We start from the raw sequence: 18,071 nt of genomic DNA, 5'->3' as shown, positions 1-18,071 counted from the left end.
TTACTATTTATTAGAGAACTGTCGGTAGATCAACTGTTCGATATTAAAATTTATCTATTTTAAAGACTGTATTAAACGAGCCGATGATAAATCGTGACGTTATCAAAAGCTTGAACAATTTTGTATGTATCATATCACCCCTAAATTTTCTCACTTCCTATCCTGTCGTTTTCCGTTTAACTTTTCTGGTAATCTTGCGTCAATATTTTGTTTTCCTATCTTCTTTTTAAATTATTTTGTGGACTTCTTGCAGACCCTGGTTTTCGTGAATTCAAGGCCACTTTCTTCAGACATAATAACGATGATTTCTGTTCCAAGATAGAGTTTGAATAATGAAAGAGATATTAGACAATTGTGTTCGACCGCGCAGAATTTTTGCCGGCTAGTTTACGTTTTTACTGATCCAGGAATTGATAAGGGCAAGAGAAATAAATAAATAAGCATTTTTAGTACGCGGTTCGTCGCTTCGAACGAAACAATATTGCGGGAGAGAGGAACGATATAGCTTTTCAATTCTCGATTGCGTTCGATCGAAGCTGGCGAATGTTTAACCTGATTGATTTGGACGATCTAGACGCCGTTCAATTCGCGTCTCGCCAATTTTTTCGCCCGTTCGATTTTCCGTGCTCGGTGTTTAATTGAACCGTTCCACGGGCTTTTAGAGCCGAGTTGCGGGAAATTATTTAAACATTCGTTCAGCCGCCGTTCGAATCGAATCTGGCTTGTTGTTTAGCCGGGAGTTCCGAAGATTCCCGTAAAATTCGACCGCGCGTAATGATTTACGGACTATCAATTATATCTTCGGTTCGCAAATTGTTTGTGCACGATAATAATCGTAATCGAAGTTCCGCGAGCAAACTTCCTGAATAAGTTCGACGAGTAAACACGCGATGTTACGATGTTTTACTAGATATAATATATTACGTTCAATGAATCCATCGAAGCGTTACGAGCAGAAGCTGAATTAATGGATAGCTAGATAAACAATAATTCTGTACAACGAATGCGTTTTAACACATTAAAGGCGGGAAGTCGTAGTACTACGATTTATCTCGACTTCTCATAAATATGTACTTTAAAACATTTTTTGTAATTAGTGTTTAGTTCTTTTTTAATATTTCTTTTAGCTTTAAGAGTTTAAATAAAGCTTTTTAAGTCTAAATTTTTTTATGATTACGCAAAATATCGCCTGCTCTAGGACGAAAAACGAGGCGGGGCGGTCGCCTAGCATACTTTCGTCAAGATCCCCCGCCTTTAACACGTTCCGTGCCGAGCTTTTTTTACTCGAATCTTCACACTTTGATATTTTACTAAAACTTGATGTATTACGTGCAATTATTAATTCTCGTACACATAACAACGTAACAAAAACTTATCAACGCCCATTCTTGCGGTGGAAATTGATTCTTCGGTTCTAAATTTCTTGTAAACAATTTGTTCAGTTCACTAAGTAAACATGCAAGCGTGTACCATCGATGGTACACGTGGCACGGAACGTGTTAATGTGTTAATACTGTACGGCATCGATATAATTCAAAAGTATTAAAAGAACAATTCAATGTAACTTTGTCCACGGGTTTGTTTTATTATCTTTAATTCGGTCGATGCCGTTATTTCTTGTTTATCTTTCGAACAATTAAACCGACGACGCTATTTTACACGATTTTCTGGCGCGCCGTAATATAATTTTGTTCTTTTGGTTTGATAATATTTTTAATTCGGTCGTGATGCATCGTTCGTTTGTTATCTCGCGAACAATTATGAACGATACCGTCTCGCAAAATCTGTACTAATTGAAATACAATTTCGTTCCTTGCTCTGTTAATATTTTTCATTTGGCGAACATGGTACGCATGAACTTTTTACCTTCGCAACATTACGATCCTATTTTTTTTTGGTTCGTTAATATCTTTCATTCGGCCAACGTTGTTTGTTCTTTTGTAGAAAGAATTCTTTTTCAAATCGGGACATTCGAAGATTTTGCGGTTCAATGAATCCCAAAATATTGGTAAACGATAATACGGTAGTATGTGTAATGTGTGTTCTGAGGTTTATCGCGTTTAAAGGGGCTTTGCTGAAATGGAATTATATACAAACCGTAGAAACGTAAATATTAAAATAGGCTGGCTCGATGTTTCTGGAAAATGGACTTGGGCAGCTTTCAAAATAAATGGCTCGTATACGACGCTGTCTCGCGTAATCTGTTGATTAATTGAAATGCAATTTTCGTCTTTGGTTTCTCGATTTTTGTTTCGACGTGGCACATTTTATTTTTACCTTCCGAACAAATTATCGATAGCACGGTTTTACGGGATTGTGATGCGATTCGATGCAGGATGTTTACACAAGCATTTACATATATAGCCAGTCCGACGCGACGCCAGATTCTGAAGACCATCGGAGCCGACAACACGGATGAAAGTTGCTCTAGCTAGCCGGCTAGAGCCTGGTCTGGCTACTTTCTAAATTTAGGACGCCTTGCTTTCACGGGCCGAATTTCTGGACGAAATAACGTCTACGTAACGTCTTGGAATACGAAGCTATTATTCACCCCTTCTGGCTTAGCCACGTTTTAATAACTGCCATCCGAAATAACCATCATCGCCGATAACCACCAGAAAGCGAACCGCGTCCGTCGACCCATGCAAAACATTCAAGCTAACGTGCACCGCAGTGAAGTCGAAATCATAATTTTTTCAATTTCTTTTTACCTTGTTACAGTTCAAATGAGAAAAACAATAAGGATCGATCTGAACTTCAAAATACTGCCATTTTTTTTAATCGTCAATTCCAACACCAGATTTGGAGCGGAGCACCGAAAGCGACTGTTTCGAATTCATTTTTACAAAAATTAACAACGAGACATTCGTTCTGATTCTTAACGAGCGTTAATAATATAATATTAATATTTATATAATAATAATCTTCGCGTTATTTGAGCCGTTTATTTTAAAAGTGACATAAATCACTTTGTTTTTAAGTCGATATATTGAAGGGTTTGCGTTTTAACACGTTTCAAAATATGGATGCTAACTTTCGAGAAGATTTGATTATTATTTATTATCTCAGGATACTGATATTTTTCTCGGTATAAATAATTTCGTATAAACATTAAAAACTCACCACTCTTTTCATTACGGTAAAGTGACTTATGCCACTTTCGAAATAAACGGCTCATTTACGAAAGAAGATTATCACAGAAAGGAAATGTCTTCGTTCGGTTCGGAGCTAAGAATATTAAGACTCGTGTTCTTTGCCTCTCAAGGTCGTCGCTGAAGGGATCGTCGCTAATTTCTACACGTGAACCCCCGTCTTTTACAACGCAGCACGCGCATCGAGCCGATTCGACGACCTCCGACGCTCTTGACCTGCGAACGACCTCTGAAGATTATAAGTCGATGTGCCGAAAATAACGACGACCCGACGATTCCCCGAAAGAAAATGATCTCGAGAGGAAAAGGAAAACGCGAGTCGTAACTACGTTCTTAGCTTTCCGGGCTGAACAAAGTTGTCCCGGCGCGTCGTTCTGTATCGATGATTCTGCCGATGCAGAAAGTCGCATCGTTTCTTCATAAGAAAACGCAAGAAAAAAGGAGCGCGTCTTCAGAGCAGAAGTCGTAGAACGGGCAAAGCGCGAGCTGACTTTCCCGTGATAAACCACACGCGTTCTATTTCAGCGGTGAATCTAGCCGGGAGAGTCCGGCCACCGGTCTGACAGACAATAAATAATTAATCGGCCGCGGTGACACACAAAGAGACGCGCCGGCGCTTTGTTCCTGACAGATCCGCGATATTAAAATCCGCCACGAGTGTCTTTTTCACCGGATTAAATTACCATCAACGCCTCGTTCGAAATGCTGTCCGGGCGCTATACGACGCAACGTTGATTTATTATGTTCGAGTTCGGTTCCGGGGGACGGCGAGGCGACGCGGGGATTTATTTTGTTGGCGCGAGAAAAGAAAAAGTCGTAATCGCCAGTTTCTCGCCGGTTATTGCCATATCTTATTATGTCACCGAAGTGCCGCAGCCGTGAAATTACTTTCTCCGCGTAACTGCGACGATTAAACCCCGCCGATTGTTATCCCACGAGGAACGGCGCCGAACTCGAAGATCTTTCGGAAATCGATTCGAGCCGCTCGGCTCGGGTCGCTGATCGAATTCCCGGCACCGGAAGCGCCGAGCACTCGATCAGACGGCATTCGATTTTGACTGTTAAGTTAATCGTTGAAAGCAAACCCGGCGACGTCTCGGTCGACTTTTATTCCTGGACGTGTAAATGGAGCCATAAATAAATCATGATCATTCTTTACTTTTCAGACATACATTTAATGCAAATGCGGTGTTTAAGTTGCCGTTAAAAGTGCCATCGTGTAGGAGAAGGTCCCAGGCTTTAACGTGCATGAAAACTCAGCTGCTACTATTGGACGCAGTTAGAGCGGTTTTTATAATTGTATATGTTTTTCTCATTAGTTTTATAACTACGGTAATGTCTCCCTTACTGACGCTCAGATTGTCCACAAAAATGGACAATTTGGGAAGAGGAGACACGATTTTTCGAGCCTTGCAACTCGTTTTTATAGTTGTCGATAATCGATAACCATTAAAAAAACGAGCCAAAAGGCTCGAACAATCGTATCTCCTTTTCCAAAATTGTCCATTTTTGTGGACAATCTGAGCGTCAATTAGAGAGACATTGCTGTATATATTTTCGTACGATTATTTCGTACGAATATTTTGCTTATTTGAATATTTTTGCGAATATTTTTGCTGACATTTGTGTTTTACAATCACGTTGTTATTTATAAACGTTATTAACGCTAGATTTACGGAGCACAAAAACAGCTGTTTTATATTCGTTTAGAAAAGTAACAACAAGACATTTATTCTGATTTTCAACAAGTGTTATTGTGACATTTGCCGTGAGTAACATATAAATTGAATAAACAACTCATAAATGTATCTTTACGGTATGAATAATCGTAAATTAAAAAATTGGTGACCCGTCATTTCGACAGGTTTCGTAAATCTAGTGATAAACAAATAATTTGATTAAATGGTCCCCATGTTAGAAGATCACGTATACGCGATTGGGTAATGCGCAAAATAATCCATTAATTTCTTGTACGATATTTTAATACTGCACTTAGTTTTGCTTGTTAAATTAATTATTAAAAGCATGATTAAAAACTCAATTGACTTTTATTCCTGGACGTGTAAATGGAGCCACGAATAGATCGCGACAGCAATTTCATGTCTTGGATAATTGCGGAAGAAACATTAGCTGGGGGTCAATTTGGACCCGTTAAGTGATTATAATTAGACCGCCGATTTTATGGATTTACGGCAGAAATGATTATAAATACAAAACGGTAAAAACGTTTAAAGAATTTTGGAAGACAGTTGCATTATTTTCAGCACATTGAAACGATCAAGAAACGAAATGAATGTAGATGTATCTCCTGTATCTTGCAATTAGTGCAGACAATTTTTATTTTCCATTAAAATCCGCAGTATAGTTATATAACTAATTCATCGCGAAGATGTTTCTGAAATGCTAAAAATAGTTTTTCATCGGAATATTGGAGAAAAAAAAAGGAAATACAGTAAATTCTCGCTAATTAAGCCTCAGCATGGGAACAAAAATGGACAATTTTGGGAAGAGGAAGCTCGAATAATCGTATCTTCTCTTCTCAAATTGTCCATTTTTGCGTACAAGCTGGCGGTCAATTAGGGAGAATTTACTGTATATATCGATGTTAATTTATTGACAACTTTGCGAGTTAAGGTGAGCGTCTATCTTCAATATGGCGGCGTAGAGTATCTTCGATGATTCAGGAAGATAAGCTTAGGGTTATAAATTAGATGAACGGGACGGATGAGCGTTGGACGTTTGATGAACGTTAATGTCTGAAGCGGTGAAAGTGATGAAAGTTGCTCGCGATTTTAAGGTGAAAATATGACAGTGGGAAGATCATACATTTCAAGGACGCTGTTCCCAGGATTTCAAGGTCGTTATTCATCGCTCCAAGCGTTGCATTAAGTCTCGAACGCAAAGCACGTACATCAGCTAGAAATCCAGCTGTACCTGCAAAAATAATATTCGTAACATTAGTTAAACGTTTTGTGTACTTGATATTGTCCACATCGAACGTGCACACAGTCAGTCGGTCACGAAAGCCTAAGAGCATTAACTTAATATCAATGAAATTTTCAGCGTGCGAAAGGCAGCGTTCAAAGCTTAATAATTTGCTCAAATAAAAAGAAAATTTGAAAAATGAGTTTTTTCTCTTTTTGCCATTTCTACCAATCTTAATTTGTGCAGCAATTTTTCTTGTGACTGTTTAGTAAACTGGATCCTCTAACGATCCAAAAAAAAAGAGAAGAAATTCAAGTGACCCGGTCCAATGTTTTAAAATTTATTCCGCGTTAAGAAATTTTCGAATAGTTTCGCGATCGGACCGTATATTGAACAAAAAAGAAATAAATCGAACGAATGATGCATTTGGTAAATTCTCTTTTACAAAGTTCTTAAACATTTTCCATCGAGCGGACACATCTGCGTCACGCGCACGCAAACATTTCACGCATATCACGATTATACGCACCGACTTTGACAGATTCCGGATATAAAAAAAAATGCTGGAGCGAAAGAGAAATTGTAATTTAATGTACAGAGAGAACAAGCGGACCGCCGCGACTGCTTATCACGACAAAAGCGGGTGAATTAACAAATTTCAACGGCGGTGGCTGCACGCGGATCGTGTCAGAAGGTAACACGCTCATCAAACGCAAATACGGGAAAAACGACATCGCGCTGCTGGCGCAGCGGTCTAATACAAATAAATAGAATAAAAGGGGAAAAACGGAAATCAAAAGAGTTACAGGTCGAAAATAGAGATTTGCCGTCCACGTTCGTGTTTTTCGATGAATATTTAAAGCCGCGGCGGTCACATTCGCCTGCCACTGTTCAATTTTTCGTCTCAATGAACGACCGCGAGGGGGCAGGGGGTAAAAAAACAACAAATAAGTGAATAAAATATGCGCGTGGCAACGTTGTCATCGCGCGCGAGAGCGAGAGAGAGAGAGAGAGAGATAGAAAGACGAAATAGCCAGACATAAAGGAGAGGGAGAGAGAGAGAGAGAGAAAGAGAGAGAGAGAGAGAGAGAGAGATACAGGGTGTCCCATCTAAGTTGAGATTGTAAAAAATCTAGTAGACACGTGATATAAAAAGAAATTGGTACATATCATTTAGTATTTCGACTGGGCAGTCAAATGGCACTACTAGTTTTTTTAAAGCGTGGGCGTTTTCAAGGTTATTTCATGGTCATCTTTTTTTATTTCTATCACGAAGCTATATTTCTTATTTCGAAACGATATTCTACGTAAAAAAAATGCACAACTTTTATTTGGAACATTATTTTGTAACACAATGTTCTTAAATGAAATGAAATGCACTCCGGTGAAAGGTAACGCTGTAATTTTAACAGAAAAATAAAAATTATCCTCGACGGAAACATGAAAACTCAGCGAAAAATATCTTTAAGAATATTGAACTTACAAAAAGAATGTTTCAAACGAAAGTTGTGCATTTTTTTACGTAGAGTATGATTCCGAAATGAAAAATACAGGTTTATGATAAGAGAAAGCATGATGACCTTGGCATAACCTTGAAACCGTTCACGCGTTTAAAGAACTGGTAGCGCCATTTGACTGGCCGTACGAGATACTAAAGGATATGTGTCGGTTTGTTTTTTCTTTAAATCACGTGTCCACGAGATTGTTTGCAATCTCAATTGAAATGGGTCACCCCGTATATGTAATAGAGAGTGAGCGAGAGCTAAATAGACTATCAGTACGGCGCATCGTTCGCGAATAGAGATGCTACACGATAACGTAACCAGCAGTGGCAGTAACGGTAATGGTAATTTATCGATAACGTTGCCACCCCATTGTTACCGGGCGCGTATCTTGCATGTGTGCGCGGGATGGTAGCGTTCGCCGATGCGGACGTAGTTTGCGACCGTCAATATTAATACCGTTTGCTCGCGCCTTTTCTTATCTTTTCACAGGACTCCGTAATTACCGCCTTTCTTCGCCGACACCGCACCGTTCCGCTGCTACGATGCGCTCAGACACCGTCAGCGGACCTTCTCGCACGTCACTTTCGTTTTAGGTACACGTCTCTTTTTTGACTTGGTCAATAGTGTTCGCGTCCGCGAAATAATCGCAGATGAATAAGGTCGAGTGGTTCTTTGAATTGTTTAAGTACGGCTGAATTCTGCGCGAAGCTATTTCTCTGGACGGCAGAGTCTGATAGTGTATATTCTGTCTGTATATACAGGGTGGCCCAAAAATGTCTCGCAATCCGAAAGTGGCGGGTTCCTCAGGCCATTTGAAGCAACTTTTTCTTTTACAAAAATTTTCTCCGAGGCACCGTTAACGAGTTATTAACGAAAAACAGTGACCAATGAGAGGCGAGATCAGCTGCCGCGAGGTGGCCGAGCCAACGGCGCCAGCGGTCGAGGCGGTCGAATCCCAGCTCAGCTGGCGCGAGGCGGCCGAGCCAGCGGCGCCAGCGGTCGAGGCGGTCGTATCCCAGCTCAGCTGGCGCGAGGCGACCGAGCCAATGAGCGGAACTGGGCTTCGCGCGCTGGTTGGCTGGGCCGCCTCGCGTCAACCGTACTCGATTCTTATTGGTCACTGTTTTTCGTTAATAACTCGTTAACGGTGCCTCGGAGAAAATTTTTGTAAAGGAAGAAGTTGCTTCAAATGATCCGAGGAACCCGCCATTTCCGGATTGCGAGACATTTTTGGGACACCCTGTAGACTGTTGTAAATCGATGTGAAGACAAAAGAAGTGTGAAACAATGCATATGAAGACGATTATTTGGTTCAAACGATGAGCGTGTGAGCTATTAGAGCAAGCCACTATAGTGGTGCGTCGTCCAGAGAGATGACATCCGCGAAAGCCACTATAGTGGCGCGTCGTGCCTAAAAGGTTAAACCCGTTACCGTGCCATTTTCTTCATGGTTGCGATGATTGGAAGTTTCTCGATAGCAAAAATTTTTAAGAAGACCAAAGACAATTTATATTTGTCGTGTGTCTGCATTTACTCAAATGTAGAAATCAGAATTTAATTCAGACTGAGAAGAACGGAATAGCCATTCATATATAACAGATCGCTACTAAAAATCTCCATCGCGTCTCGGATTTGTTGAAGCATGGCAACGGGGGTTAACTGCATACTATCGACAGTGTTCAGGGATTCTGCGAAAATCATTTTCATTGTTTCGGTTCTATTTTAGGCTAATTTCATCGTGTAAACGCGCGCTAGTTCTATTTGTTACGCAGACGCGTCCTAAGAATTAGATTCGATAGAATATAAAAGGGGGAAGTAAGATTAAAGAAAGAAACGAATTGTTGTTAAATAACGGTTCACATTTTCCTGAAATGTGACTATTATTACTAAGAAGTAGTAAAGGAAACCTAAATTAAAAGAATATTTCACCCGCTAAATTTTACAAAATATTTCGAACACGAATTAAATTATAATCGTCAAAAGCGAAGATTTTAGATCACAAACGTGATATTGAATCATAAACCAGCAGCATTGACAAAGAAAGTTACAAGTAAAATCATCGCGTTGAAAAGAAGTCGAAGGACTTTGTAATTAGATAAAAATATCTTGAATGAATCGAGAAGTTACGAACCAACGTTTTTTTTCAGATGTAAAGAAGTTCTACCAAAAGCGTACAATCAAAATAAGTAAATAAGTTCTACATTTTTAGTGATATTTAAGTGAAAACATCTCTGTATAAAAAATAATAGAAAACAGCAAAAGTTACTTCGAGTTTATAATTATTCACGGCACTGTAGGTGGCAATCTTCAGCCGGGACACCCTGTACATTTAAAAAGAAATGTATACGCATATTTTATATTACATATAAATAATATAAGAATAATATAAATTCCATATAAAATTACATATGATACATATTATATGTATATTTCAATATTCAAAATAATAGAAAACAGAAACCAACAAATACGATATTTCGTTAAGTTTTCGTTTGGATATCAACGACAATGCTGAAGCTCCTTCGAATCCATAATTACAAGACTGTGGATCTTCATGCAAAATAATCCATTTCAAAAAATGGGAGTTGACCAAAAATGTATTATTTAAAAATAACATACTCGCGCCCTTTTATTCTTCTTATGTTCTTCTTATTTTGTACTTCACGTTGCCAGTTCCAATAATAATAATAATAATAATAATAATAATTTATTCACGTGTACTGGTAGAAAAACCCTTTGTCACAGAAGAAATAGTAACAAATAGACCGATTGTACATGCAGCAATCGCGTAAGCACGAACAAGGAGAAGAAGGGAGAAAACAGAAAAAAAAGAAGAAAATATCGTCATACATATATACATATAAATACACATATGAATACACACATACATACATATAATACAAAGTAAGAATACGAAGGAGCGTAGTGGGCATAGTTTTCTCGTAGCTGCATAAAGTCCGCAGTGCAATAATTCCGCGCACCGCTGTATCAACGACGATCCCATCGAAAGCAGCGGGAGATTTTCGTGAACACGCTGGGGAAGAACACGTCGGCGTGGCTAATTCACGCAACAGATGTCCCAGGGAAACGCGTCCCCGCGCAAGAAGCGAGTCTACGTGCAAGCCCCGGCCAAGCCTATTCATCGGCTCCGTTCCATCCCTTTCGATAACTCGTCGATTCACGGAGAGTTTACGACTCCATCCGGCTCGCAAGGTGCATTCCACCTTTGAAAGCCAGGCTCCTCCGTCCGGCAGCGCGCGATCGCGCGCGCACGCTGAACCGTGAATAGGGTTAAATTCCTCGAGCGATTCCCGCCGCGTTTCTTTCGCGGGCCGGTGTGCAGTTAAGCAAACCGCTCGTTTAGCAGTAGCGTGCTTTCCGCCATCAATCCTGCTCATTTGCGCGGATTCAAAGTGGCTACCGCGAACAAGCGGATCGGCGGCCAGCAGCCGGCAGCGGAAAGAGCCGCGGGCGGATCGCGAAGAGAACGACCGGGCTGCTGCTTGTCTTTTTACTTGTAAAAGCGGTCGGAGAGAAGGGCGCGGGGAGGAGGAACTGAGGGGGAAGGAGAAAGAGGCGACGGGAGCTGGATATCGATTCAGGCCGGGTGGATCGTCGCTGTTGCCCGATAGCGGCGTGTAATGACTGTGATAGCAGGCCCTCGGCTGGCGAGCCCGCAAGGTCCCGACCTTGCACGGACAAGGAAACAGGCCTCGTGACCGGCTACCACCTCGATACCTCGAGAAATAACGCGAGGAATCGATCGCGCCGTGAAAAGGATCTCATTCGAGGACACCGGGAACCGACGCGCCGGGTGGCAACGCGGGCGCCCAAAAAAGCCCCGCGACACGAGTGCGCTCGAAATCCGAAGAAGAATTATCGTGATAGTTAATCGAGCATTTCACGCGGCACAAACAGAACCGCGGTCATTCGGTCCATTATTCGAATACAGTAGAGACACCCTTATACGAACATTTATTATCTAATCATTGTGATATTTAAATAAATACAATGTCACGTAACGGAGAAGCTGAACGCAATTTTTTAAATAATAAAATGTTTCGGTATCGGGATATTACAAAAATAGAAACCTACGGATAAGAGAGCCTCTACTGTACTTTTTATGCGCATGTTACCAACCAGCTCAATGCATCGACCGTAAAGCCTATTTTGAAGAAATTTGTTCTAGACGTCAACGGATCTTGTTTTGTTGAATTAATAAATAATAACAGGTAAAATGTGACAAGTAAAAAATAATAACAAGTATAAGATACTAACAAGTGAAAAAAGAATAATAATTAGAAAATAATAAATAACTTCTGTTCTTTTTTTACCGATGGAACCTTCAACAGACGCGTCATTTGATAATTGACGGTGATTTGATAATCGATGCGTTAATTTAAGGCAAATTATACGCGTATATTTAGTGGATAAATTAACCGTTCTATTATACGCACACTCCTCTGATTAGCCCGGATAGTCGAGGTCCTGCTGTAGTACACATTTCGCAATATAGTATAATTTTGTAGTACAGGTAGCCCTCCTAAAGCAAGGAACCCTAAAATACAGTTTCGGTCTAACACGATAGGATAAATTGCGGGGACCCTCGTATAACACTGCAACCTATAACATTGTTTCGCTCTAACGCGATAAGAAAATTTGCGAAAATCTTTGTACGAAACTGTACTACTACTGCACTGGATAGCATGATTTTTGTTTAACATATTTAAAAACTAAATTACCTTAAAATAATGACGGAAGGAAATAATGAATTACAGTGACTTTACGTGAAAATAATTATTATAATTATATATATGTATACCCTTAATTATAATAATTATTTTCACGTAAAGTCACTGTAATTCATTATTCCCTTCCGTCATTATTTTATTTATATATATATAACGAAAATATTATTTCCATTTAATGTAACCTTAATTTAATATTTAATATTTTAAATATTTTTAATATTTTCGTTCTTTTTTTCGTTTTGTGTTATACATACATTTATATTTTTAATACAAGTTGCTTATATGCAATTTAAAAAAATATTTGTTTTTAACAAGTTCTCGAAACTGAAAGTTTCAAAGTTTTCGAAACGTAACTCCCATTTTTGTACTAACTCTGGATCTCGTATAACACAGTTTCTCACAACACCGCATTTTTTAAGAACCTATCTACCGTGTTATAGGAGGATTACCTGTACAACGTAATTTTATTAATTTTTTATCAATTTTATTAATTATCTAATTTAATTAATTTCTAAAGTTTCAGAGAAGCACGCCTAAAAAACAACTGGAATATTAAACCATTATCTACAGTGTTACTATTTCTTTTTTTATTTCATTTCATTTACTTATACACCGCGTCTCACAACTATAAAATTACTAAAAAAACGATCAGTTTTTATACGGATGAATTAATACAATAATGAATGAAGTGTGTTATGTTCGAAATCGTATCGAGGAAGACTGTATCTTCGTAAAAGGACAGATTACGTTTGCTCTGAAATAAAAAAAAAAAAAACAGTAAAACTATTGCTTCAACAAAGCCTGATCGGAAGTATGCAAAATTGTACATTTGAACTGATTGAAAATAAACGTGGATTACTAAATTACGCGTTACTAAATTATTCTTATCACTTAATTTTATTACATTCTACGTTGAATTTCTGTACAGTAAAACGTTCTATTCTGTTGGTTATAATAAATTAGTTTTCTTTCTTTTCTACCGAACAAAATGTATCCCTTTTCAGAAGTACATCGTTCTTTCCGGCTCAATCTCGAATACGGCATACTTCTCGTTCATTATTCCATCAACTAACGTCTAATAAAAACTGTAAATTTGTTGGTGCTATTATAGTCACAAGACCTAGTACATTTTCTAAGACACTTCTCCTGGACGCGTAATTTTGTCTACAGGCCTCGACCAAACCTGTGCAAATTACAATTAACCGGCCGAAACCGGACAGTCAACTAACAATATTTGTAGCCCGAGTCCGAACGTATCCGGCGTCCGAGCAGCGGTAGCGGTTCCGAAAATAATTAAATTCTAAAATTACGATGAACCGTGTAGAAAGAGAGTACCGAAAGTGGCCCGCGTTCAAATTAATTACGGAAACCGCGCGAAATGCGATTTTTGTTCCCAGATCCCATTGACTGAGCGCGCGGTGCGTCGCGTTCTCCAGTTTCCCATGGCACTCGGGCCTCGAAGATGGCGCTGGTCTTTTATGAAAAATAGATTATCGAGAGGATGATCGAGGGGGCAGAGAGGAGGGACCAGTCGCGGGCGATCTTCGCGCGTGCATAGGCGACTTCGAAGTTCAAGTCGAAGTCGAGGGAGGCGGCGAAGAGAGAGGTCCCGAGAAGAACAGGAAACACGGGAGAGGGAACGATAATCGCGCCGGCGAAGAAGAAGGAAGGAGAAGAGAGAGAGAGAGAGAGAGGGAGAGAGAGAGAGAGAGTGGAGTACACGGCAGCCCGAAGGACGAAAGGTAGGAGCATCCTTTGGAACCGGTCCTTCCTCTCGATCGCCGTTCCCCGTCCAAGAGAAACAAGAACAGCACCGAAGGCACGGGGACTTCTCCGATCACGGGGGCAGCGAAGTCCGTGAAATTCGAAAACTTTCTGAAACTCGATTTTCTTAGTCTACCAACAATTCCACCGCGGCAGAATTCCTCGCGTGATCAATTTAATGCTATCGGAGATAATTCTGTGGTTCCAAGGAAGAACGTCGCGTGTCGCGTGTTTTCACTTTCGAGGGATTCTTGCAATACGGTTTCTGATCATTAATTGCATCGTATCGGTAGCGTTTCCATGTATTCCATTTTCTTTCTCAAGCTACAGAAATTGTTTCCATGATTATTTTCCGACAAATGTGCGAATTCATGAATTAATGCGGAAACAGAGAAATTTTTTGAAATCGTGCGTGGCACCGTTCTTCCTCAAAGCCACGGAATTAACCCTTTAACGATACCCTCGTTTGTTTGTTTTCTTTTGTAACACCGGGGTTGTTGGTTATCCAAAGTCAAATTTTAATATTCGAGACATTATTCAATGTTTAGCGACGATAGCACTTTGATAGTGGAATAACCAGCGATAGATTGCGAATTTTTATGCAAAATAACAATATTCTACATTTATTGCGAACAAGCAAGAGTCGTTTTGGAATCTCTTTCTTTCTTTAATAATTTTCTTTAGTTGGATATATTACGTTAACGGTTTCTCAATTTATTTGAATCTTTAATAGATAACGGTTACTTAATTTTCTCGTCAATGCATCAAAACTGTCGTCTAGTAATAACTCAAAATTATTGTAATAATCTTGCAATAATCTTGTGTTTAGTCTTTTTAGTGCCGGCCGAAATTGTATGTGTTGTACGTAAGCGGAAATACTGAACCGAGTTGATGCGATTTGGTAAGATTTGAGAAATAAGTGGTACAAATTTTGCAAGGAATAATAATTACACAATTCATGAAGGTGCATAGGATATATCGTTGTTCGGCATTATAAAGGTTAAGTATGGATGTTATATTATATTCTTTCACGCGCACAAGTTTGATGTGAAAATCGCTTGTTTTTTCATCAGTATTTAAGCATTCGAGTAAATTTAGGCACACGATAAGAAATTATTCGTATCAAAAAAGCTCTAATCGTTGTAAAGAAGAAGGTTTTGGTTTAACGTATTGAGTGTTTCGTGAGTCGCATATGGGTGATACAGATTTTTAACAAAATTCTGAAATTCATTTTTGTTGTGATATATATTCGAACGAACTGTGATTAGAATTTTTAGAATGCAAAATAATTAAATCGGTAGTTTATATAGTAAATTTTAATTATCTAGTTTCTAGTTCCAATTGCGGGGAATTTTTTGGGTTGATATTCGGCATTGAACGCGTTAAACAAAGAGAGTTCACACTTGCTAAGTTTTCTTCTGTAGGCAGAAATAAAATTTTACGTCTACGCTGGCACCCCATGGTGTCTTGCCAGGAGTCGAAATTATTTCGAGATCGAAGCTATATTTTTCTTTGTCAAAATATGTTACTACAATATACTCAAAGTACGTCATCCTGATTAAATTGATACTATCGATTGCTCTGCAAGTATTCTTTTTCGAAATACATGATAGCCCAGACAAAAATTCCCACAAAATCGATCTAATTTAATCAATGAAACTGAAGGTAGAGAGTTAAAATTTATCACAGTGGATAGTATTTTAACTCCTTTGTATTCTATATATATTGCAATAAAAATTAATTATATATATATATATATATATATATATATATATAAATTATATTAATATATATTATAAATATATAAATTATATTAATTATATTAATTATATATATATTCAGTTTGTTTATATATAAACAATATATATATAAACAAACTGAATTTTAATAGAATATTGAGGAAACTTTAACTTCTATCTCTTGTACTTTACACAGAACATTTTCCTGCTCAAAGACCCACAATCTAATCATAACGCCGACCGCAATAATGGTAGACTAAACCGAATGAAATACGAAAAATGAATAAGACAAAAATTAAAATCAATTCAACACTTTGATTGCTGCAAACCCTCGCGCGTGGGAATTATTTGCATAAATTTGAAAATCAATTGTTACGCAAATCTGTTATATCTCTCTAATTTGATCGGGATTCGCAAAACGTTGGAAAAGCAATCGATGTCGTACAACTTAACTTTTCAGTTTTAATTTGACTAAATCAAATACAGTAGAGTCTCGATTATCGGGTCCTCCAATATTCAGAATCATCTGTCATTTAAATACTTTTTATACGCGAAAGCAAATCATACACAAAACGATTCATTGTACAAATAAATAAAGATGACGTCTGGCATTTTAGGGTCACTAATTTCTTCATTTACGATCATTCAAATGGAAACGATGCAATTAAGAACTACTTATTCAATGCATGCGATATCGCGGCGAATATTAAAATAACGCTCGTTAAAAATCCGAACGAATGTTTTACGAACTGATAGAAAACAGCTGATCTTGGTGCTCCGTAAATCTAGTGTCAAAGCACGCGTTCTATTATCTGAATTTTATTATAATAATAATAATATATTATATTATCATTATTATAATAAAATTATATTATATTATTTTTATTATAATTATAATATTATATTATTATATTTATATTTATATTATTTTATATATTATAATTATATTATTATTATTATTATTTTATTTATTATTGAACAATTTATGTCGCCAGCCCAGTTAATCGAGATTATTCCACAAGTACCCGAGTTTCATGAAAATTTCATTATTTCGCAGATATTTCAGGTTTCATTTGAAATATTTGCGACAGTCGATCCGGCAGACAAAGTGCAAAAAATTCAAGCTGCGTCGATTTTCTGTTGTCCTTTGCACAGGTTGCGCGAGAAGCAACGTGAGCGCGGGTAATTCCGAATTCCGCTGCGTCTAGGATCGAGGCACAACTGTACTTCGCCCGACCGAGGGAAATTCTGGCCAATTGGCGGTCGCAGTCGAGGGTCCGCCCAGTTTTCGGAAAAGCCGTGGGATCGTAGCGATCCGGTTGGAATTTAAGACCCAGCATCCAGCGCAAAATACTAATAAGAGGACGGGGGACGCCGGTGCTTAGGCAGTTTCGGAGCGGAGAGACACTATTTCCAGCGGTCATATCCGCGCCGTATCGGCGGGGAATTTCGGAATCTTCCCAGTATGCGGCGTTGCGGTCGTCCTTCGCGCGGGGAGACCAGAATCCGCCGGCTTCGGCAGCTCCGCACGGCGCGCGTAGAAGCGTATTGCGCGGCGGAACGCTGTTCGCCGGTTCTCGATGGCCTTTTTCGCGTCCTTGTCTCGCGAGAGGTAGCTTGCTTGCTTGCTTGCTTTCTTGCCCGGCGGGAACGAGGAGGGTCCGACGGGGCCTGCGAGCTCTGGAAAGAGAGGATCGACCGAAGGAGAAGCAGCCGAGCCAGCGATCCAGCCAGCCAGCCAGCCAGCCAGGCAAGCAAGCAGGCAGGCAGGCAGGCCAGAGAGCGTTTGGTTCTTTTGCTTCTTCTCACCGGTTCTCCCTCCCGCGCTCCTCGCCGCGCCGAGCCATCCCTTTTTCTTCCCGCCAGCGCGTTTCACTCGTTTCATATCTATGCGCTTGTCTCTGTTCGTCCCTAGCTGCTAGCGTCCAACAACCGAGCTGGAACTCGTCTCCTCGTGCGTCGCGTCGCGCCGCCGTCGCCGTCGCCGGCGAGGCGCTTGCTCTCGCTCGCTCCCACGGCCGCCGAGCTCCGGCGAACACTTAGACCTTAGATCATACACGTGTGTATGTATGTGTGTATGTGTATAGTCACCTATAGGCACGGCTTTAGATAATTTTCCCTGAAGCAAAGATAAACCGTCTACGCGACGTCACACGTGGCCAAGTTGTATAAGCTATGCTAGTGTGATAATGTTGGTCTGATAAGTGCTAGCTATGCGGTTTCGTAAAGAATATA

The 18,071-nt window shown here is 39.5% G+C and overlaps 1 long non-coding RNA gene across 1 annotated transcript in view; it reads right to left on the bottom strand.

Moving 5' to 3' along the window:
* Positions 1–18,071, bottom strand: part of LOC117219282 (uncharacterized) — a 359,703-nt gene that overhangs the window by 87,947 nt on the left and 253,685 nt on the right. Inside the window, exon 4 of the long non-coding RNA XR_004489983.2 lies at positions 5,979–6,086. This is a non-coding gene — a long non-coding RNA (uncharacterized LOC117219282). The remainder of the gene's footprint in view (positions 1–5,978; positions 6,087–18,071) is intronic.

This window comes from Megalopta genalis, chromosome 6 (genome assembly GCF_051020955.1).
Source record: "Megalopta genalis isolate 19385.01 chromosome 6, iyMegGena1_principal, whole genome shotgun sequence".
Lineage (NCBI taxonomy): Eukaryota > Metazoa > Arthropoda > Insecta > Hymenoptera > Halictidae > Megalopta > Megalopta genalis.
Note: the sequence above shows the minus strand (reverse complement) of the source record. Positions and strands in the feature narration are given on the sequence as shown.